The sequence below is a fragment of the Copidosoma floridanum genome, unplaced genomic scaffold (genome assembly GCF_036245765.1).
Source record: "Copidosoma floridanum isolate Cflo_tuat_1 unplaced genomic scaffold, Cflo_Japanese_pri ptg000018l, whole genome shotgun sequence".
Taxonomy (NCBI): domain Eukaryota; kingdom Metazoa; phylum Arthropoda; class Insecta; order Hymenoptera; family Encyrtidae; genus Copidosoma; species Copidosoma floridanum.
In genome coordinates this window covers 2,798,522-2,822,020 of record NW_028321895.1, presented here as the reverse complement: position 1 = coordinate 2,822,020, position 23,499 = coordinate 2,798,522, and the positions used below count along the sequence as shown (strand labels likewise).

General features: G+C 33.3%; 1 pseudogene; it reads left to right on the top strand.

Annotated features, from left to right (window-relative positions):
* Positions 1-2,260: 2,260 nt before the first annotated feature.
* Positions 2,261-23,499, top strand: part of LOC149374601 (uncharacterized) — a 39,818-nt pseudogene continuing 18,579 nt past the window's right edge.

Genomic DNA, 23,499 nt, shown 5'->3' with positions numbered 1-23,499 from the left:
AATGACTAGCGGCCCCCCGTCTCGGCTTCGCCCAAGACTTACTGAATGGAACACCGTAGTTGTTGTCATGTAATGTAAAACGTTCTTAATTAGAAATTTTACATCTATTCCTGACACTTCTCAGAACAAAAATCTTCTTATTAAAAACATATTTTTACGAAATTCATATAGTTTATTTGGTCAAATAATAAGGTGTAAGAATTTAAAAAATATAATTATGCTGAAAAGTACCATGCGTTCCTTATGCCATTAAATAATCGTTGGCCATAAGGAGCCGTTTATTTGCAGTTTCTCCCGTATAATTTATGAAAAGAGATGTTTTTTAAAGCTGTTAAGATTTTAAACTCCCAGAAAATGTATATTAAAAAAATTTTTTTTTCTCTTATCCTGTGCGCTCTTGTGTAATTGAGGTCAGTCCCAAGCATAGGCTGGAGTTACTGAGATAGCAGAAGATCTGAGTTAACTGGTCTGAATGCCGTATTGAGGACCACATAACAATTATGCAGTGCTTCAAGTGCTCGACCTATTGGCACATAGCCAATAATTGTAATAAGGATATTTGTTGTCGCCACTGTGCTGGTAACCATTTGAGTAGTAAGTGCACAGTTAGAGACAAGAGAGACATTCTCAAGTGTTGCAACTGTATAGCTGCAGGTGGTGCTGTGCACTCGCATTCAGCATTTAACAAGGTGGGATGTCCAACCTTGACAAAAAAAGTTGAGCGTAAGATTAGATCTATTGATTATGGCTCACTGTCATAAAGAACTATTTAAGATAGGTCATATTAATGCACAGTCACTGGAGGCTCATTTTGCTGACATCCCATCTTTAATTACGGATTATCAGCTTCACCTGCTAGCAATTAGTGAGTCCTGGCTTAAGCTGTTTACATCTTCCGATAAATTTCCAGTACAGAACTTTGAGCTGATTTGGTCTGACCGCGTTGGAAGAGGCAGCAGAGGTGTTGCATTGTACGTGCATGAGTCTATTCCTTGTAGAGTGGTATGTCACACCATGGCTGGTGAAACTTACTCAAAAAGACCTGAGAACCTCTTTGTTTCACTTGACTTCCGCAGTGCGCGCGTGCTGCTCGGTGTCATCTATTCCCTCCCAAAGGCTGGTTATTGATCTGACATTGAGGATGTTCTTATGAATTGCAATGTGCCTTGTTATTTCACAGTGCTGCTTGGGGACTTCAATATTAACTGGACCGATGACTCTTCGAGCTGCCGCATTTTGCAGGGCTCCTTGATGGTGTGTGGCCTTCAGCCCCTTTGTTTTTTGCCAACTCATCACATTGGTGATTCACACACGACAATTGACTATATCTGTGTAAGTGATGTTAACCATGTTCGCGATTTCACTCAGATGCCTTATCCTGCAATATCTAAACATGATTTCCTGTCAGCTTCACTGCTGCTTGAAATTCCACAGTGTGTTAGTCGCTTAGTGACGAGACGATCATTCCGTGACTTTGACATTGCTTGTTTCAATAATGACCTTCAAAGCATGGATTGGAGTGACCTTCATGGGCAGCCGAATGTTAGTCGGAAGGCTGATTATTTCATGAAGCGTCTTACACAGCTCTACGATGTGCATGCCCCATATCAAGTGTTCACCCTTCGGAAGAGGCGTTCACCTTGGATTACTGATGATCTGCGCGAACTGATCAGGGTACGAAATAGGGCGTGGACTGTGTACAGGAGGTATAGAAGGGAATCTGATCATGCAGCATACAAGCGGCTGCGGGGTCATGTACGCTGAGCATCGCATCAGGCCATGACAACTTACTACAAGGATAGATTGGTTAAATCGAGAAGTGCGACTGAAATGTGGAGATACGTGAGTGAGATGGGTGCCTCTTCGGGGTGCAGAGAGAGAATTGCGCTCCCTGCTAGCTGTGATGAAATAAATAAATATTAAGTCTAATGCTGTTGGCCCGGATGGTATACCTGTAAGGAGCCTCAGGAACTGTCTTCCAACAATTCTTCCAGTCTTGTTGCATATATTCGACTGCTCACTACAGTCGGGAGTATTTCCTGTTGCGTAGAAAAGGTCATTTATACGTCCGATTCCTAAATGTCGACAGCCAACTGACCTTGGCCATCTTCAACCTATTGCTCTTTTGTCGACCACCTCTAAGATTCTGGAAGCTGTCGCTGCCGAGCAGATTACTGCATACATCTACCGCCGTGACCTTATTGATCGCTTGCAGTCTGGCTTCAGAAAGCATCATAGCACACATACTGCACTCATAAAGATGCTCGATGACATAAGGGAGGCTGCAGACGATCAGCTGATCACGCTGCTTGTTGCTGTCGATTTTTCAAGGGCATTCGACTGTGTTGATGCCAGCTTGCTTTTAGTGAAGCTTGGGAGGCTTGCATTCTTCGACTCAGCGTGCGCATGGATTGGATCCTACCTTATCGGTCGACAGCAGGTGGTGTGAGACTTTAAACTTTTTGGCAGCTAACACATTCAATGGCATCGAGGTGTTGTACTACAACGTTTGATAACATCTCGTTCAATATTAGAAAAGTAGTCGTTCGATGATGTTGGTCGTGCTTCGCTTCCAAGTTAGAAGTTAGGTATAACCAACTTCGAACGCCAAGCGCTCAAATAATATTAAACGCTACGAGCTCCACGGTAGGAGCGCACAAGCTCAATGTTGGGCGCTCTCAGCTCCCAACATCGAGCTTCAAGAGTTCAACTACTTTGCACGCCATATAGCTTCGTATTCAAACTATATATATATATATTAGTCTTATTTTGAACTTGAAATAGTAGAGATATAAAAATCATGTTTTATATCAATTATTTTATTTTATAATATAACACTGTGTAATTCTATTACTTAATAAAAAAATTTTGTAGGTATTATTTAACAGACCGTATAATTAAAAAATATATTTTTGGCCTATAGTATTTTTTAACTATTTTAACAGTTGAGAGCTACGAAACAGCAGAACTGCTGTACTTCCCACCACATCAGCTTTCGACGCCACTTGTATGGGAAGCGGCTCCGTCCACAAAATAAACGATATTTTAGATGCTTTTTCTAGAATTTTATCGGATGATTTTGCTAATTATTTTCCAATAAGTTTGTAGATTAAGCCCTTCTGAACACAAACATAGGTGTTTACATTTTTACAGTACAATGGATACTCGTAGATTGGCAGACATACGGCATTTTTACATTTTCTCAATTATCTTGTATGATATAGGTTAATAGGTTTTGAGACTTGTATGTAAAAAAAAAAAAAAACAATGAATGGAGGGCTCACAACTCTAAAATTTTTGCCTGAAAAGATACGTCTATGACTTCAATAAGTTGAGTAGTTATTTACGCAAAAAGTAATTGTTCGAATATTATTGTTCCTAACTCAAATTTTTATTTTTCTTTAGCGCTGCAAATCGCTGTTTTTTTTTTTAACTTCGTTTTTGTTTTTAGCCCTTATTTCACAAAAACTGTTATTTGGCAACGTTGGAATTTTTTTTAACAATGTTCGTACTAATGTATTTATTCAAAAAGTTATACATAGAATTTATACTATTTTTTTCCTACTTATTATGGTAAAAAATTCCACTGAAACTGTATTTAAAAAAAATAAAATTAGTTTTTATTTTTCATGATGTACATAGTATTAACTTCAAAAGTAAATCTTACGCATATTAAGTTTTTATAGATGAAAGCAAAACTAGCGTGTGCTCTGCTAAAGATGTACATCCTATAGGACCATGTCTGGTGACACAGATAAATAAAGATTTGTATATTATCTACTAAGTATCATGTATGACACGTTTACATTGATTACTTACTTATAACGAAATAATGTATAATGAAGAAACTGTGAGAACTTTATACCCGTATAATTAATGAGGCATTGAAACACTATGTTGTATTGTATTATTTTTAAAAATTAAAGTAAAAAAGCTTTTGCGTGCATTTCATTAACAAAGATAAATTTGGGGTTATTGGATGTATATACATAACTAATAATTATAATATACCTAAAAACTAATAATCGTTTTATACAATTAAATTTTACATAATTTGTCTTAAGTCTAACATGGAACTACTATATATAGTTTAAATACTGTAGTACTGCAGTATATTTCATATGAGCTACATGGCGTGCAAAGTAGTTGAACTCTTGAAGCTTGATGTTGGGAGCTTAGAGCGCCCAACATCGAGCTTCTGCGCTCTTACCGTGGAGCTCATAGTGTTCGATATTTTTTGAGCGCTAGGCGCTCCAAGATGATCATAACTAACTTCTAACTTGGAAGCGAAGCACCACCAACATCATTGAACGACTACGTTTCTAATATTGAACGAGGTACAGTCAAATGTGGTAGTGAGAGAGTTTAACAGTTATCGTAAGATGAGAGTACCACAAGTTTGAAGTCTGACACTTCCATTTTTCTTTGAGTGCAAGCAGTTATATTTGATATAAGAACGTATATAGTTAGGCAGTGTCTTTTTTTTAAGTTAGCCAGAACCATTTTTAATTCTTTTTATTTAGGATTGCACGTTATTGTCATAAATAAATCTGGTTTACCGCATTTTCTCATTATAGCCATAGCATCTTGATAGTTTTGTTTCAGATAATGTAGTCCTCCAACATACGTCGATAGTAATATATATGTTTATAAGTAGTGACTTATGCAAACTTAATGTGATTCTAACATGAATATTTATAACATGGTAGAATTATGCAGACGTCCACATAATTCCACTTTTGTTCTCATAATAACACTTGCATAAATTAAGCTGGAAGGTTCTTATGTATTCGTCCTTTGGGGCTCATAAACAGGCCCTTGGGTCGAGTCATTCATGAAATTGGTTAGCCGTCTACCGTTTCGACCTCAAGTGAGCCCTCCTAATTCATGCCAAAAGGATAACAGGTGAACGATTTTCCTAATTTTTCCAACCTTGCATTAAAAGTTTAATTCTTCTCTTCCTCCCCCACCCCCCCAGGATGTGCCTTTCTCCGAAACCTCCACCACCCGTCATCGAAGTCGCTGCTCCGCACAATGGGCCGCTAAATGGCGAAAACCAGGAGGAAGACCCGGTTCCTGTCGTGGAGGGCCTGCCAATCCCGGAGCTCCTGGTTGGAGAGTCCCCCCCCCCCCCGATGGCAAACCTACCCCTGGTACCGGCGTTTGTGGCGCAGCCGGTGCCTGTAATGCAGGGGTACGTTGCCCACCTGCAAATAGACCACGCCCCCCCCCCAGTGGGGGACTCCCGCCTGGGTTGGTGGATCCATGGCCTCCTGGCCTTCAGCAGTGTATGCTGATACGCCAGGCTGCTGAGCGTGGTTGGGTCCTCCATGGGGCTGATCTCCAGGTCTGCCACGTAGAGGTCACCTTCCTGGAGGGACCTAATGGCACCTGGTCGTGTTTGAACTGCCAGGGCAGTTCCTGATGGCTGGTTGTTCCAGTACTTCTAAATCGTTCGGTTATACTTTACGGTGCGGCTACCATTCTGCCCTCAGTGCGGGCGAAGTCCCCCGTGGGTGGGAGTGCTCACTGGGTGCCATTCGTGTCGTCTGACATATTTATGTAACCGGGAGCTGATATTAAGAGGCCTTATCTCGGAAAAGGGGAGAGTAACTTGAATAAAATAAAATGTAAATATGTATATATATACACTTGTTCTCATTCTCACCATCATCATCATCGTCATCATCGTCATCATCGTCGTCGTCGTCATCACTACCATAAGCCCTCCCATTATTACCGGCATTATCATCATCACCTGGAGTACAAGATTGCCCTCTTCTGACGGCTCTCAAACAGCCTTATTGTTGATTGTAAGCCCCTCCTCGTCAGTTATCAGCACATCATCCTCATCATCATCACCATCATCATCATCGTAATCATCAGCATCATCATCAGCACATCATTATCATCTTAATCAGTACCATCACCATCACATTAAACTCTGTTCAGAGCTTCGCAGACTTATCACCCTGAAGACAAGGCATCAGTCTGAAAGCAACTGCAAATATATTAACGCCCCCTTTTTCATCCATCGTCGCATCATCATCATCATCCTTATCCTCATCACATCATCATCATCTACAAGTGGCTTACGTGACTGATGGAATGACTCATCCCAACGCATACAAGCCTGATTTTCAGAATAATGGGTCTTTTAAGTAAATAAGTGGCTTGCGTGACTACCAGCAGCACTCACCTCAACAAAAACAAGCTTGGCCTTGAGTCTACGGCCATTCATACCTTTGAAAGGATTTTCAAAACAACAGCTTTAATCAGAAAAATTCAAGGACAAACTAGGACAAACAAGTGGTCTTTGTGACTTTCGACACGACTTGCAGGGTATAAAAGGCATTGGATTTTCATGCAGAGGGTGAGTTGGAAATGAGATTATGATCCAGGCAAAGCTTGCGACGCTCTATTTTGGCAACTCCCTCCAAAAACCTACGGAAAGTATTTTCTCTGTTGTTGTTTCGCGATCGATCAGGGTAGCTGAAGTGAGTAATCACGTTCCTTAGTGTGTTCAAGATACCTCGACGTCATCTTCTGGGACAAATTCGGTGTTCACCACATAGGGACTCTACTTGTTCAAATAACCAAGGACCCGGACATTCAGCGACCGACCCAAGAATATCCGATTGACCTGGCACTTCCGTGCCTAACCAGATAACGGACTCACTACCCGGAATAAACCAGAGGACGGAGCGCGCCATCTACGTCTTCGTAGTCTATGACCGTGAGCCAGGTTATGACAACGGCATACACGTATACGAATATGTATATGGAAGTGACAGACGACAGAAACTTGCAACGTTGCCCCGCGCTCGCACCCCCCTTACCGCTCTATGATTTCTCTCGCTAACTGTGATGAATGTCCTTAACCATCCATCTCATCGGTTAAATAAATTATTTAAATAATAATTATTTACCTTATATGAATTTTCAGAAAATGTGTATTATTACGTCATCTAGCAAAAAACAAAATTTCAAGCAAAAATATAATAGTTCATTTTTCGGGAGAAGCGCCTTAAAGGCTACCTAAGTTTAAATTACCTTGCCAAAAAATACATTTTCACTACCAATTCTTGAGATAATTTGTAAACCAAAAGACTACTTAACTAATAACGGCCACCATTAAACCAAGTCAGTCATTCAATGACAGACATCACGAGCGAAGTTGTTCTTCGCAACCCTGCGAATCCTAGTGATAAACGATCCTATATTACCCTCTCGACTCTAAGCATTCAACCTGGAATCACTGATCCTCTTCAAGGTGAACCTAACAGCTATAAAGAAAAAAAACTTATGCCAACGGGACAGTCTCCAACGGGCAAGCGTCACAAACCAATCTATTCACCTAAGATCACCAAAATAATTGAGTCTGCCAAAAAAAGGTGCGTTAGACACAATGTCTTCAAAGTTATACCAGAAAATGTTGGAAAAGAGCACGACAATTAGCTCCAAAGTTCAAAACTTTGTCATTTTTCTTCCGATCACTCTAGGGCTTCAACAGCATGCCAGATGAGATCACTCTGAGGTATAGATGCAGTCACAATTGCTGTAAACTTTAGTCAAGAAAGAGTTTACTTAAGAAACTCACCGGTCTTTTTTAGGGCCATCGGACGTCGAACTACATTGCCAACAAATATATGAGAACTTAACAAAGTTGGCAGAAAACAGCCTTAGGGGGTCACAAAAATTTTAAGCATGCCAAAAGTCGCAAGAGGGTGAATTTGAAGAAAAACTTTAAATGTATCTAATACATACAATTTTACTTAGGTGTCAAGAAACTGACGCAGAAAATTTATCGAGATGGGAACAGCAGCGTCAAAATCGACAAATAAAAAGTCCATTACCATGACAGATCGGTTTTTCATTGTACCCTCACAGTAATCTCTTAAATCTTTAAAGATCTACATTCAGTTTTTTAAATGAGTAGAAAATGTGTTTGTATTTTTGTGGTGATAAAAAATGTAGAAGTTAAGCTCCAGGACTTTGTTGCTCTGGTAATAAAGCTGTTAGATAAGAAAAAAAGAAATTTTTTTTTAATGTATTTTTTGGGAGTTTAAAATCTTAACAGCTGTAAAAAATAGCTCTTTTCGGAAATTATACGGAAGAAACTGCAAATCAACGGCTCCTTATGGCAAGCAATTATTTTATGGCATAAGAAACGCACGGTACTTTTCAGCATATTCATATTTTCTTTAATATTTACAGCTTATTATTTGACCGAATAAACTGTATTTAATGCGAACAAAAATATTTTTAATAAGAAGATTTTTGTTCTAAAAAGTGTCAGAAATAAATGTAAAATTACTTAGTGGAATCGTTTCACATTACATTTTAACACACTACGGTAGTAGACTATAGACTTTATGGATGTGCCACTTAACGTGTCTTTCGAGATTATAGAACCAAGAAAAAATTATTTTGATATTAATAACGTTAGTACAGTGTGCATTGCTACAATTATTAATTTCTTCTCGGTAACATGTTCTGAAGATCTAGAAAAGAAGAGGGTGAATTCTGATTTGTAATGAGTACATAATATTGCAATGTGTTAACTTAAATTTTTATACTTGATATGGCTTTATTTGAGTTTAACATAATTTTTTTTAAATTTCAAAGAAAAAACAGATTAAATTATTAAATAATTATATAACAGCAACTAAAATGTGTATAAAGTTTCCAATAAAAAAAATCGAACTTTTTTATAATCAATGGTGATGATATAGTACATTACACCATGATGCAGGAAAGTAGCACATTCCCGTCCACGTATATACATTGCCTTCGTATAGTGGCAAATACGTGGACAAGGATGTTCTACTTTCCTGCCAACTGGCGGTATACGATTTTTCATCATACCTGGCGGGAAGCTTGCTACTCTCCAAATGTAAATCATTTAATAAATTTTAAGAAAAAATCAATTTTAGCACGTATAAAGATTCAGTCTGCTGCAGTCGTTCAGTTAATATGTTGGTTGTTACGCACGCATGCGCTTTTTAATCAAGGGACTTTAGAGGAACAGCAGCTGCAGTAATATAACTTTACCTTCATTTGATGCACTTTTGTTTGTATACCTCGTAAAAAAACATTGATACGTCTGCGTCGTGTACTAAGAGTTTTAAAAAGTCTTAATCGTACTTGTAATTACGTGGATTGTAACAACTCCTGAACAGATTACCTAAGATTTTTTCGTAAGTTGAGTTAATTTTTTTACGATTCTGTGTATAAACATAGTAAAATTCATGATATGCAGAGACAAAAAATAATGATACCAGCATGTAATGTAAGCCTCTGTAGAACGGTTATACAGATTTTACATGTCTGATTTTCGTTGTATTTCTTTTTCTCATAGTCAAAACGTCCTCTTCTAAAAAATTTGATTCGGACGGTGAGACAGAAAAAGTCATTATTATAAATTTTGAAAGAGACGCAAAATTCCATTGCTTCTAATTTATTGCCTAAAAAGTCCTGTGCTAGATACGAAGTAACTTGTAGGGCATTTATTGAATGGTGTGATCAAAACTAAGTTACAATGAATGTTTACAAAAAATGTTTGGCTTGTTTATTTTAGTAAATTGATGAAAAAATGAAATCCTCGTCCCTATCGGCTCGGTGGTATATGTTACGAACTATGCTACTACTAAGGCACAATATTCAGATTGAAAATTTTTAAAAGCTAAAGACTATCTTAAAAAAAAATTTTTAAAATACCCAAACTAACAAAGGCTAAACCTTTCACTGTGTCAAAAGCAAAAAAATTTTATTATTTTTTATTGTTAAGATTAGTGTTAAACAGTCTTCTGTCTTGTATTTTCAATTATAATGACAACAACTTATATTTAATGGAGTTGTGAATAAAATAATTTTAAAAATAACTAAAATACTTATGAGGAATAGAAAAAGTTTTTTGCATGTTTGAATACATATCGGTTAAAAAAGTTACTTTAAGAGAGCTGCACAGGACCTTACTGCGCATTTGAAGCAGACGGAAATGTATGACTTCCTACCCCAAAATCAGGACATGAACGCAAACTTCCCGCCAGTGTATGATGAAAAAACTGTTTTTAGTCATTAATAATTTGAAATACATTTTTAGTAACTTTACTACTTTCATCTTCATTAATATTATTTTAATTTGTATTTCCAACTTCCTCTATTAAAGTAAATATGAATGATTCTAAACACTCTATAACTATCACGATACCTTTGTTTTATTCTATTTTATACAAGTAAGCTATAAAAAAAAAAAAAAAAAACATTTTATGTACTAGTTTAAACTATATTTTTGAAAACTAAAGTTATCTTTTAAAACATTCGCTTTATAATTAACTTATATTTTCTTAACTTTGAAATTGATATCCTTTTTAACTTTCTTTATAATCCCTTAATTGAAGATTAAAAATTTCGTATAATATACTCATAATAAGTAGGTACTCATTTAAAAAAGTTAAAATTTAAGGCAAATTGCTATTAGAAACCAAATTTATAGAATTTTTAATATTTTATAGATTTTCTTAAACACATTTTTCCAATAAATGACGTACAATATACACTTTCTTCGAACGTATAATAAATCGTATCATTGATTTTTACTAAAAAATTTTCCAAAATTCAGTCAATCTGACGTTTATATTTTTTTATGATTTGGTATCTTATAAAAGCAGCTCTTGACTTGCTACATAGTTCAAATTATTGACAAGAGTAAAAATTTATTTTTTACTAATCAAAATCTTACTTTCATAAGTTTCAGAAATATTTTGCCTCTCATCAAGAAAATTCGTACATTGCTTTCATAAAAAGTTTTGGTCGTAAAATCTTCAGCAAGTGAAAAAAAAGTTAAATCTCATGATCTTGCCAACTCCTTATATGTATTCAAAAGATACAAATTGCTTTGTAAAAAGAGTAACTTTCATAAAATGACCTTCAGGTGGGCCGCCTATGTAGGGCAAAGCACCCTAATGATAATAACTGCTGTAACTTACTCCAAGAAATTGTTGTATTTATTTTCGTCAAATCATTTTAATACATAACATCCATTTCAGAAAATGATGGGGATAAAGATAATTTATCACAAAAGAACATTAAAATTAAGGATAGTCAGCAACTACATAAAAAATACAAATTTTTTAAGTAGCAAGGCATACACGGATAATCATTAGTTTTACGAGAGAATTATTTACGTAAACTAAAAAAAATTTTCCTCACGTATAAATTCAATTACCGCATTACCTCACAGAAAATTTACTATGATGAAGTTATGCGGTATGATGTAGAAATTAAATTAAGCAAAAATTTGACTATTGAGTTTAGATTAGTTATTATAGCCAGACAAATAATTATATTTAACAAAAAAATATCACTAACCATCTTTACATATTATTTATTTACTTTAAAATATTTCTGAGGTTTATGGATTAAGTGTGTCATCACAAAGAATGTAATTTTACAATAGCTTGACTGCATGACGTAACTTCCTTCTGGTACCTCTTGTCTTAACGTGGTTGTTTTTTTGTTTTTATTAAGCCATTGATAATGTTACTTTTCCAGCATCAGTACAATAAGGCTTAGTGGGAACTCGCATAAAAAAATTGTGAATGAGAGTATGACATCTTCCATAAGGTAAAAGTACGTATTATGGATACAAATTTTGATTGTTACGTTTCATCGACCAATATTAAATAAAAAAATAGTCATATGTTAATAATTTTGGATTTTAGTAGAAGCGCTATGCTCTTCTGAACAAATTGACATTTTTGAAATTAAATTCAGATGTAAAAAAATAATTTTATAAGCAAATATTGACACGATCAAAATGTTCATAACTATGGAATAGCTAAAAAGTTGTGTCCATATTTATGAGACACAAGTCCCAATTATGAAATTTACATGTTAATTAAATGGGCTCGTGCATTTCATAAATAGGAACATCACAAATTGCAGGTTATGTTTCAAACTGTCCGTATTATGAAAACCAGATTCGTAATAATATATTTTTCAATATAATAATGTTTGAAATTGTTTACTATTTTTGTTAATTTGATACGGTAGTATTATAGAGATTCTTCAGTATATTTTATTTTTATTATTAGAATTTTCATGCTTATTTAATCTTGAGTTTTCATAAAAAGGACATGTTTCACGAATAGGTACTTTTACCTTACCAACTTGATAAAATTTATTCATATTATTATTAGGTTTTCTTTTGATACTTATTTTAAATCTTGTAATAAGGCCGTGTTCAAAAAATCTAAGAATACTAAACAAAATTAATTATTATACAACTGTTACGAAAATTTATTCAAGTATACTTACAATTTATTTAAGATTTTTGTTAGTGGAGAGTTTTTCTTCAAGGCAAAACTTTCATATTTTGGTCCGGCTATAAAAATACTCGATAGTTCACAAGGTAAATTTTCTATTTTATTCAGCATTGAGCTACTTACATAACATGCCACTTTTTCATTTCAAACCTAAAAAAAATCATAATTTTTTATTTTAGAAACATTTTTGCACTTTAATAGGAACAAACAAACAGTTTCAGCCGATAAGTAATAAATTTCTGACGACCTTTGATGAAATTCGTGTAAAATTTTATTACACTTTTAACATAAGATGGATCATGATCTAAATTTTGAATAATATTTCCAATAATCTTTTAAAACATCTAGTAATATATTATTTGTTAACCGATTTATCAAACGGTTTTAAGAGCTTTTCTTCAAAAGTGATAAAAAACATTTAGTTTTAAAACTTGACTTCCTTCCCATAATTAAGAACCAAAAGTAGAAAACGTCTTCATTTGTTATTTAGAAACTTTTTAACATATTAAATGACATAATTGGCTCATACTTTGGGCGTACTTTTTTTATTTGTAGACGTTCAGTGCACCCTCAGTCGGAAGAATAGACCTTAAGTAGGGTATGTACAAAGAGTTTTTCAATCATGCTGGTTACTCTGGTGACATATGCCACCAGGTATGAAAATAATCATTCTTATAAACGGAGTTTCCATGGTTTAATGGTTTAGTTAGCATGATAGCTACGGATCTTTAAAAACTCCAATAGGTTGTGGTTTTCAATTATTCCCTCAAAAATCGCTGAAGGTTCTTTTAACATATTGTTAATAAAAAAAAACTCAAAATATGAGCCCCTAGTTTTCCTATTCTTGTAATGAAGACAACAGCAAAATTTTTCAGTTGTCGAGACCACCAGGGTTCTTTTGAGAGAAGCTAACCACTGACCGTTACATAGAGATCTCCTGCCAACCTAATTGTTGGCTGGAAAAGTGCATTTAATAGTCGATTCACAGTAAACGCTACCCAGTAGATATTTTATGTACATGACACATCTTGTCATTCGCTCTTGGAATTTTTTTGCTGAATGCAGTAATCTGATACTGTTTTAATAAGTTCTTATGATTTCAGCATGCATACCATCTTATGTAGAGGCTTGTTGCAGCGCTGATAAATAAACAAGTTATAAATATGCAAGATACACTATATGTTTTATAAAATAATTTGAAGATAAACTAACTTATTTTAAAACCATTCTTATTACGTAAACTAGGAGACACATATCAGATAGTAGCATGTCACTAATTTGTCTCATTTATGTCCACGTATCTTATTATGGCTTAAAAAATTTACACATATTAAATAACAATTCCTTGTTGCTACTGGTTGTCACAGAAAAAGTTTGCTGATCGTGTTTTAGGGATCAAAAAATACGTTATGGTTTCTCTTTTAACGTCTCACCGTCAGAAAAAGGGAAAAGGGCCTGGCTTTGCTTTTCAGGAGAGTTGAAAATTATGTGGGAAATAACACAGTAACTTGTGCATCTACGTAAAAAATGGTTACAGTTGGATGATTTTTAGTAAAGTTAATGATATTTTACTGCTAGATTTACCATGTTTAACTTTTTTATCTTGTATTAAAAAGCATGGAGTTTCTGTTTCATTTCCGGTCAGTGCAGGCTAGTATGCATGGACTTGAGTAATACTCAGTCATGTCGTAGTATAGCTACGAGTGGACTCATAGATAATTCACCTTTTTTTAGATGCACGTTGGTCTAAGCTTTTAGCGTTTTTTAGATAGGTGTGATGGGTTCTCTTAAGGAAGAAGAAAAGTTAATAGAGCCATTAAAAAAAGATCTCGAATATTATACGATAATTACTATTTCTGTCTAGTTCAAAACTCCAAAAAGTAATATCGTCCGACTCTAGGAGACGAATTTTAGTAACGCTCAATCAACTAACAGGAGGTAATTCAATAATCATCCTCAGAAGATCTATTATTATTTTCATTTCATCAATTTGCTGGATAGTTAAAAATTTATTAAAAACTAAAAAATACTTGAAGATTATCATTAGAGTTAACAAGTAACAATCATTCAAACTACAAGTTTAAAAGCTTGTAGCTGGGCAACAGATTGGTGGCGATGGCTACGAAAGAGAATGGGTGGTACAAAATATTAGTAACTTCTCTCTCCACATGTCAGCGACAATTAGCTTTATTGCTGTTTAACAAATCACAATCGGACACCTACATATAGTGGGTAACAAGGCGTAATCTTTTACCAACGTGTCTACTTGTTAAGTGTACAGTTCTTCAGTTTTACGTTTAACTCCTGCAGTTAGGTACAATAATCATCTTACTATTCGATGCATTTATAAGGCATGTAACCTTAAGACGTTCCTCAAATCAATATACAGTGAAAATAGATAAAGCTAAGGTTAAGGCCTTACTTTTCAAGCATTAATTATTTATTGTACAAAGTAATGTTTTAACAAGTTAGACACACCCTGCAGTGAGCAATGTCGAGTTATCAAAGTTGGGTGAACTCACTGACTCGTCTTGAGTGGACAAAATTACTTATTATTCTTGTTACATTTTCAGGTATGTATTAATATATAAAAACATACATTTCCTAACACCCAACTGGATTCAATGTATAACAACTATCACTTCAGTTTTTTTTGTAGTAGATAGTTTTAGTATATTTATAATAAAATATCTAATAATAATACGTAAAAATAAGTTATACATAATTTTTATTGTCACCTCAAATTGTAACGTGGGCAGCAGTACACTGAACTTTATCTTCACTGAGCGACCCAATTCTTTGAATCAAAGAAAATTTCTTTACCCTCATTCCGTTAAATATTTTCTTATGAGTAAAAAAATATAAGTTGATTGGAAACAATATTTTATTAAATTAAAATTTTCTTTTTTTAATTACGAATTTCTGATTTAGTTGTACGAAATGTTTTTTTGGATCGACTAAATTTGTTTCAATTAAAAGAAAATATTTAACGGAATGAGAGTAAAGAAATTTTCTTTGATTCAAAGAATTGGGTCGCTCAGTGTTTTTAGTCTTGATCAGTGACATATTCTTTTTGGACTACAGTTATGTTGGTGTGACAATTAAAATTAAGTAACGATATTGGGCTGGCAAATTAATGGAAAGTTTTTATGAAGCAAGTGTCACAGTTCTCTGTTTAATTACATCTATTTAGCAAAAAAAAATTATTTGCCATTAAAGATCATTAGTAGGATCGATGCATAACAAAGACTAAACCTTTAAATCGTAATCAAATAAAAGGGTATTTGCTGTAACTACGAAGATATCAAAAGTATAAGTTGCTTAAAAGAATAAGCAGTAGCACTGGTGCTACGATGTTGCTGCCAGATAACGCTTTGTAACTATCACACAATTTTATAATTTCCAATTTTGAGAAAATATGTTAAAATTAAAATGTAGTGATAGAAGGATTGTGACGTATTCTATTTTATTTTATTATTTATTAAAAATGCTACGATTTGTTGTTGAAATTTGGCTGACTAAAAATATAGCTTATTATATTATTTATGCATGAAACTGATATTAAATGAAAAAAAATTTGTTTGCGTAAGACAATTTTTTTAATTTGATGTCACACAAATGTTACAGTAACTTATTATGAATCTAACAGAACTGGAAATGTAGAGTTAAACTTTTTGCTATAATAACGAGACTCAGAATACTAATGTCATATCCGTTCAATGGGCTATGCCATGTTGATCTCATAGAAGAAACAATACTGAAGCAGAAAAAAGTAGAAGTATTTTTACCTAAAAAAAGTTTTATTACTCTCTGATTCAATTAACGACCTTTTTTCGACAAGATAACATTATTAGTCGTGAAAACATAGTTTAACATGAGAAATGTACAAATATTTTAGATCACCACTGAATTTTTTCAATGATTTCGTAAGAAATTGGGACTCAAAAATATTAATCAGTAACAATGAAATCGTTTACTTTGCAGTAGGGGCATATTGAGTTTAAAATACAAAACGTATAATTGAAGGTGGCTTGGGTGATTTTTATTGGAATGATAATAATCTCTAAAATTTCTAAATTGTGTTAACAAAGTGTGCGTTATTTATTTGTGATAAAAAAATACTACAGTTAATAACTTAATTTTTTAAACAGTCACTACCAAAAACTAACTAATTTAACACGCAGTCTTAAGGAATTTATGACTAAAACGACTATAACTCCAAATGTAAATGGTAAACCTCTACAAATGAAAACTGTATTTGCACTTTTTCTCATAAATAGTATTTTAGAATTGTAAAAATACCATGTCCACCACTTAGATTTTGAGAAAACTAAAAGAAAAGTAATTTATCGTCTTCTTTGTTTGCACAGATAAAAATGGTGAGTTTTTATTATTAATGTTATCAATATTTTATAACTCTTGAGGCCAGTACGACTCTGAAATTCCAATATGCGACAAATATCTTCAATAAACAAAGAATATTTTTCATAATTCATAGAACCTTAAAGGGACCCTTGCTTAGTACGGCACCAAACGCCCAAGCTGCCTCAACAAAACAACTGCTTCAGTGTTTAAGTCGCATAATTGATTTTTTCGAACAAATTATTCTTATTCCATAAGAATCGTAATTATGAGCATGTGTGAAGTTAAAAAATATTAGGTTGGGGAAATAGTAATTTTTTCCTGTTTTGCAAACCGAATTTATCTACAATATATACACTAATCAACGATATATATGTGCTATTTTTATCGATTACCTTTTTCCAGTTTTCTGGTAGAACCCTAATTATGTCACTATAGAACTTCTGAGGTTTTTGGGTGAATAACCGAATCAAGTGATTTTTGCAAGCTTCTTTTAAGGCCAACATTACACTACTAAGAAAGTTCTGCGGGGACTGAATCAAATGGTAGTCAGACGGGGCGAGCTCTGGGCTGTGCAATGAATGGATTACAACTTCCTAGCCAAGTTCTCTTAATTTTGGCCGAGTCACTAAATACATGTGTCGTCTAGCGTTATCGTAATGAAAGACAATACGTTTCCGATTGCTCAATTCTGCGCGTTTTTTTTTTTTTTCATTAACTGCTGCAATCGCATTAGTTGTTGACAGTTCAGAGTCAAATGAATTGTTAAACTAGTTTCAAGCAGCTCCTAATAAATAATTTTTTTCCAGTACCAGAAAACCTGTAGCATCTCCTTTCTTGGTATCAATACGGGCTTCGCAACCGTCTGTGAAGCTTCTCTGGGCTTTGACTACGACTTTCATTGCACAAAAGTGTCAAACATGATCCACTTTTCATTACTCGTGATCATTCGTTTCATAAATGGCTCGAGCTCAATTTGTTCGAGCAGCGATTCACGAATGGAAACTCGGTCCGTTAAATGATTCTCTGTTAATTCATGAAAAACCCGTGCATCGAGCTTTTTTATAGTATCCGGCCTTAGTCTAAATATTTCAAAACTACTTTACAGTTTATTGTTAGTTTCGTAACTCTGTTGTGAAATGAAATATGTCGGTTTACCTCAATTTTTTAATGAATTTCATTAACTTCTTTGACGTTTGGCCGACCAGGGCGAGGTTTATTGCTAATATTGAAATTTCCAGAACATAAACGAGTAAAATAATTCTGACACTAGCAATCACTTCAGCACTCAACTCTATAAACATTTTATAATTTTTGATGAGCCTGCACTGCATTTTTTCCTTTTCGAAAGTGAAAAAGCAAAATATGACGAAAATGATTTTCTGGAATCTCCATTTTCAAAGTGCAATAATTTTTGCTTGAGTACACAAACTATACTTTTATATCTACAATATTCTATGGACCGTTATCTTTTGTTGTGTAGTTCATTGGTTTAAAAAATATAAATTTTGGTGTTCGATAAAAGTCGTAAGATATTCATGCACGCAAATTAACAAAAGAATGTATAAAGAAAAGACGATCAGAATGTATGAAAAAATCTCTGGTTTTTTGCGCATACAACTTTACTCCTCACGAAACTCTCGCTCTGATCGCACGTCACAGTAACCCTAAAAAGAAAATTGAGATCAACTTCAAGCTTGCGTTGATCGTAAGCAAACACCGTCTCCCAGAGAGGCATTAACGATATTTCGTGGCAACGAAAAAAATAGTCCTGCCTGGCCAGCAGACTCGGAAAAGCCGAGCTCCTTGCTCGCAATCTTGTTCACGTTAAATAAATCTAAGCAACAGATTCAAGGCAACCATAGTTCCTGACAAGGTACAATTATTATTTTAAACACCATAAACTTACACAAATGTTAATTCACTTGAGTATATTTTGTTATTCTCACCCATGATTTACTAATGTACAACCCTTCGACATAATAAATCAGGTTTTTTGCCGAAAGGCTTTTTCCTGCAATAAGCTTCATTTATTTTATACTATCTTGTTTTAAATACTCAAAAATCATCCCTTAATTAAATTTAGAATGCGACTCTTGACCCCTAGGGTCCAACTCTCTACATGGCATTTCATATTTAATTTGAAAACAGCTGTGCATTCTCCGTTACACCTTTCAAATGCGCTGTACTATGGCTTTATTAAATAAGTATTGACGCGATCTGTTGGGAAAAACTAAAATTACTTTTTTCCTAATCTAATATTTAAGTATCAACTATGCTTTTAATGACAATCTACCTTATTGCAGTGATAAGATAGGAACACAACTGAATTTTCCAATAATTCAAAACTAAAATTTGAAAGATATACATAGACAAAAAACAATTGGTTTCTAAAAATATTACACTTTTGATGTAAAATATAAAAATATCAGTTGATAGGAGTCAAAAACTATAATTTTAGCATATTATTAAAGAAAGTAAGAATTTTCAGATAAATTTCAAGTGATGTTAAAGTAAATGAATATTTTTGTTCTTACATTCCTAATGATCACATAGTCTAACAAGTTCGTGTCTCCTTTTTTACTTAATACTCTAGTAATTTTTGATAAAATATTTTACATGTAAGTTCCCCTGTATGCATTACTGGACTGTTGAAACTAATTCCTTTTTCAAAGTTTTTTATATTTTTGGGTGTACTACAGAATAGTAAAGTTCTAAAGTTATACAGATAAGTAATATAGACCTTCTTTTTTACTATTCTTTTGTCAGATATAAGAGTTAAATGTTTTCTTTACTTAGTAAAATTGTTTATTCTATTTTTTAAATATTGTTAAAGTGTACATTTATTCAAGTATTGCAAATTGAGACTTCTATTAAAAATTTTATATTTTTAAATTAATTTGCCATCTTTTAAATATTTTTTTTTTTTTTTAATAATTGCTCTAGTCCTTAGAAGTGTTAAAAAAAAAAACATTAAGAATACTGAGAATTTTCAAATCTTTTGGATCTCTTACCAAGAACCAAATGTACGACTAATAAGGCACCAAGATCTTGAAACTTATAAACTAACGTAGAATATTGTTTGACAGCATAGTATGATGAAAAAAGAAAAATTACATCTCCTAGTGCACGAATCAAAGAAAGCCTTAAATTATAATATTAACATCCTGAGTTTCTCCTAAGGTGTCAGATGAATGTGAACTGGGACTCTTTATTTTTTCTGTTCTTACTTACTTTTTACGAGAGTAATGTATTATTTAGTGTTCGCACAGAGTGTACAAAGTCGAGTTTTACGATGAAATCCAAAAAAAATCACTTTTACAAACTGATTTTTGTGCACGATCATGCAAAGAACTATGAGCTTCGCACACTCATGTTGTAAACTGTTTTATTCAAAGAGTGCGCATACTGATTTTTATATTCGTATTATTATTCTTACGTTTCTGCTCAGAAATTTAAATATACTCACCAAGTCCCTGCACTCGTTACTCAATATACTATTTTTTTCATAACTTCACGAGTTAGAGGGGTTACAGTCATTTAATTTTCAAAAACATGACTAAAATAAAAAAAAAAAAAAAATACTACTTGGAAACACATGCTTTGCATGCTGGAATAATGTGCATTTTGAACATGCGATGAGGGTTCTTAGTTAATTGACTCTGAAGTCAAAAATAAACGAAACAATTAATAGAAACAAAAAAAGTGAGTCAAAAATTTCAGTACAGATAGTTGTCATATAATAGTAGTCTTACAGTTTTTATGAGACACAAACTCAGAGATCTCTGAAGATCAGGTGTTTGCTTAGGTTTCTTAGTTATCATCCAAATTGATAGTTCTATAAGTACATGGTTAACTACCTTAAAATATATTCACTTTTTAGTTATTAAAGTAAACTATAATCTGATTACGAAATAAAGTTTTTACTATAACAGTATTTTCAGGCTGTCATGGATTTAAACCTCAGCTCCTTCCAAATGTCACTGAATTACAGATAAACGAGGGAGAAATGCTGAACATTACATGTATGAGTGATGGATATATTAATTTTTATTTTCCTAACAGCAATACAAAGGGTAGGGTAAGTTGGATGACTTTACTACCAAATTTTTGTATTGGTTATTCGAAGATAAAACTTTAAATAAATGATAACAATTAATTTTTTGCTTAAAAAAAAAGACGACTTCTTCGGCTGATATAACACCAAAACACAGGAGCACTCACAAGACATTTATAAGATCATCAGCTGTTTTTGGAGACACTGGGTGGTATTGCTGTGCTGATGAAACCAAAAAAATAACAAAAATGACCTTCAAGAACTACAACGATCCATATATGAGCTGGATGTACGTTTATGTTAAATGTAAGAAAATTACTAAATTTTTTTCTTTTCTCAAAAAAAAAACTTTTTATTTACAATACTACTGATTTGTAAGTCCATTTAAAAAATGATAAATTTTCACTTGCAGCTAATGAAAATCCATTTGTGCATGTTAATGAAAAAGGGAAATATTTACTTGCTTCTAGTTGTGATGGATACACGGTTTTTCCGTGTCAGACGACTTCCCCTGAAATTAAAGTTACTTTAAAAGAATGGCAAAAAGTAATATAATCTATTAAACTATTTATTTGTCAAGTGTATATTGTAACATCTTTTTAACTTTTAACTATCTAAGGTACTTAAACCCAGCAAAAAGATAACTTTTGATCCTAAGATTGGTTACATCGTTGAGGATACAGAAATTATAACCCTGAATGTATTTACATGCTCAGTAAATCAAAACAATTCATCATACATAATAAGAATTAAGGTTTTTTTCTTCTCACATTATTCATGTATAAGTAAGCCGATTGTAAAAGTAAATGGTCCAAAAGACGTAACTATTGGCTCGAAATTAAGTATTAAATGTTTCGTCAAAATCAGGAGGGAAGCGCTTTTCAACATTTTTTGGAAAGTTCCACAAAATACGGTAAAATTCAATATCCTAACAAGTATTAAAAAATTTTCATAAACACTGAATTTGCATAAAATATTTTCAATACATTTTTAGGCACGACCAATCTATGTAAGTGCCTTATAATTTTGTCAGAGCAAAAAATGTAACCACTTATAGCTCGTCAATTTTCAGTATATAATAAGTTTTTAACCTAGTATTAGGGAGATGTGAGTTGGTCTCATAGTATAAGTGTGGAAGTATGAATGTTTATCATCAAGTTGTTTGGATAACTCAAGTTATTATGATTCAAGTAAGCAGAAATTTTGTCTAAAACTTCAAGTCAGATGTCGAAGCTGATGGTTCACATGTGGACAAGCTTAGTTAAAAAGAAAAATTTTTATAGTATTTTTAGGGCAGCGCTCGTAGACAAAAAAACCAATTTTTTTGTAGTAACTTTTTTCACACACATTTTTCACGTACGTATTCGCAAACAGTGTTGTAGATCTTATTAAAATAAAACTTTTTTGTGTTATACACTTTGCTTTAGATCGCAATGCAGATGCTCTATAATGCAAAATAGACGTATATACTTGTTAGGTGACGACTTGCGTAAATTAATAAATTTTTATCTTTATTCTATTTTATCCTGTTATATTTCATTCCCAATGATAAAATTTTAAGACTCTTTACAGAGTCATACTCAACGAGAGTCGTCGCCTAACAAAGCTGACTGTGAACTTCGTGGCTCTTGGAAGTGTCAAGTGACAACCGAAGCGAGCCATGAAGCCTAAACACATGAAGTCAGCAAGTACCAGCCCCATAGCAAGTAAGACAAAGAAGTTTAACTAAAACTTCGTGCAAGGTGCATTTCTTTGCGCGGCGTTTTAGTCAGTAGCCCGCTGCCGCTCATCAAGTGCAGACGTAATAATTAATTTTATAAGATTAACCAGACGTTCCGTCTATTTTTTCCTTTTCTGTTTTATTTTATATGTATACTAGTAATATCAAATAAAGTGATATAAAACTAATTGGAAAAGGAATTTAAATTATTATAAAATAATAAATAACAAATAAATAAATATAAAAATAAATAATCATAAATCGACGGAAAGAGAAAGTGCAGGTCGTCAAAACTGATAATTAGCGGATAGAAAGGTAAGTTAATCTGGATATTATATTCAACACTCTACTTCTTCCTTCCTTTTAATCTTTTCTTAAACAAACAAATAGTTGGACTATCTGCTGTCCCGCAGCCTGTGAAGGAGCGTGAGACTGTAGTCCACAGTTTTTAGTTTTTGATTTGAAGCTGAAAACAAACTTAAATGACATTAATCGTTATTTAACAAAATTGGTAGCAGAGCGTGGTTTATGGTCTCTAATTATTTGTTTGTTTATTATATATTCTCTTATTACTATTTTTCCTTAAGAAACACCAAACACCATTCAATGAAGCATGTTAATGAATGACGCGTAATACCCCATATAGTACACTGTGCGCGGACGCGTACATGCTGTGCTTTTGCGGATAGCATGGTATATGCGATATTTCGTTATAACTAAATAAAAAAAAAATAAATAAATAAATAAAATGAATAAATAAATAAAGTAAAAAAAAAAAAAAAAAAAAAAAAAAAGAAAATAATAAATGTTATACTACATTAATAAATAAACGGAAAAATAAATAAGAGTTAACTGTCGTTAAAATAACAAAAAAATAAATAAGTAATAGTATAATAATGTGTTTTAAATGATAATAGAAAAATAAGAAGAAATAGTGACCTCTTATACTACACGCTTACAAGACAGAACAAATACACTGTTCCTACCCTGAATCTGCTAACCAGAGCGGTTCATCCCTCTTGTCCTGCTGA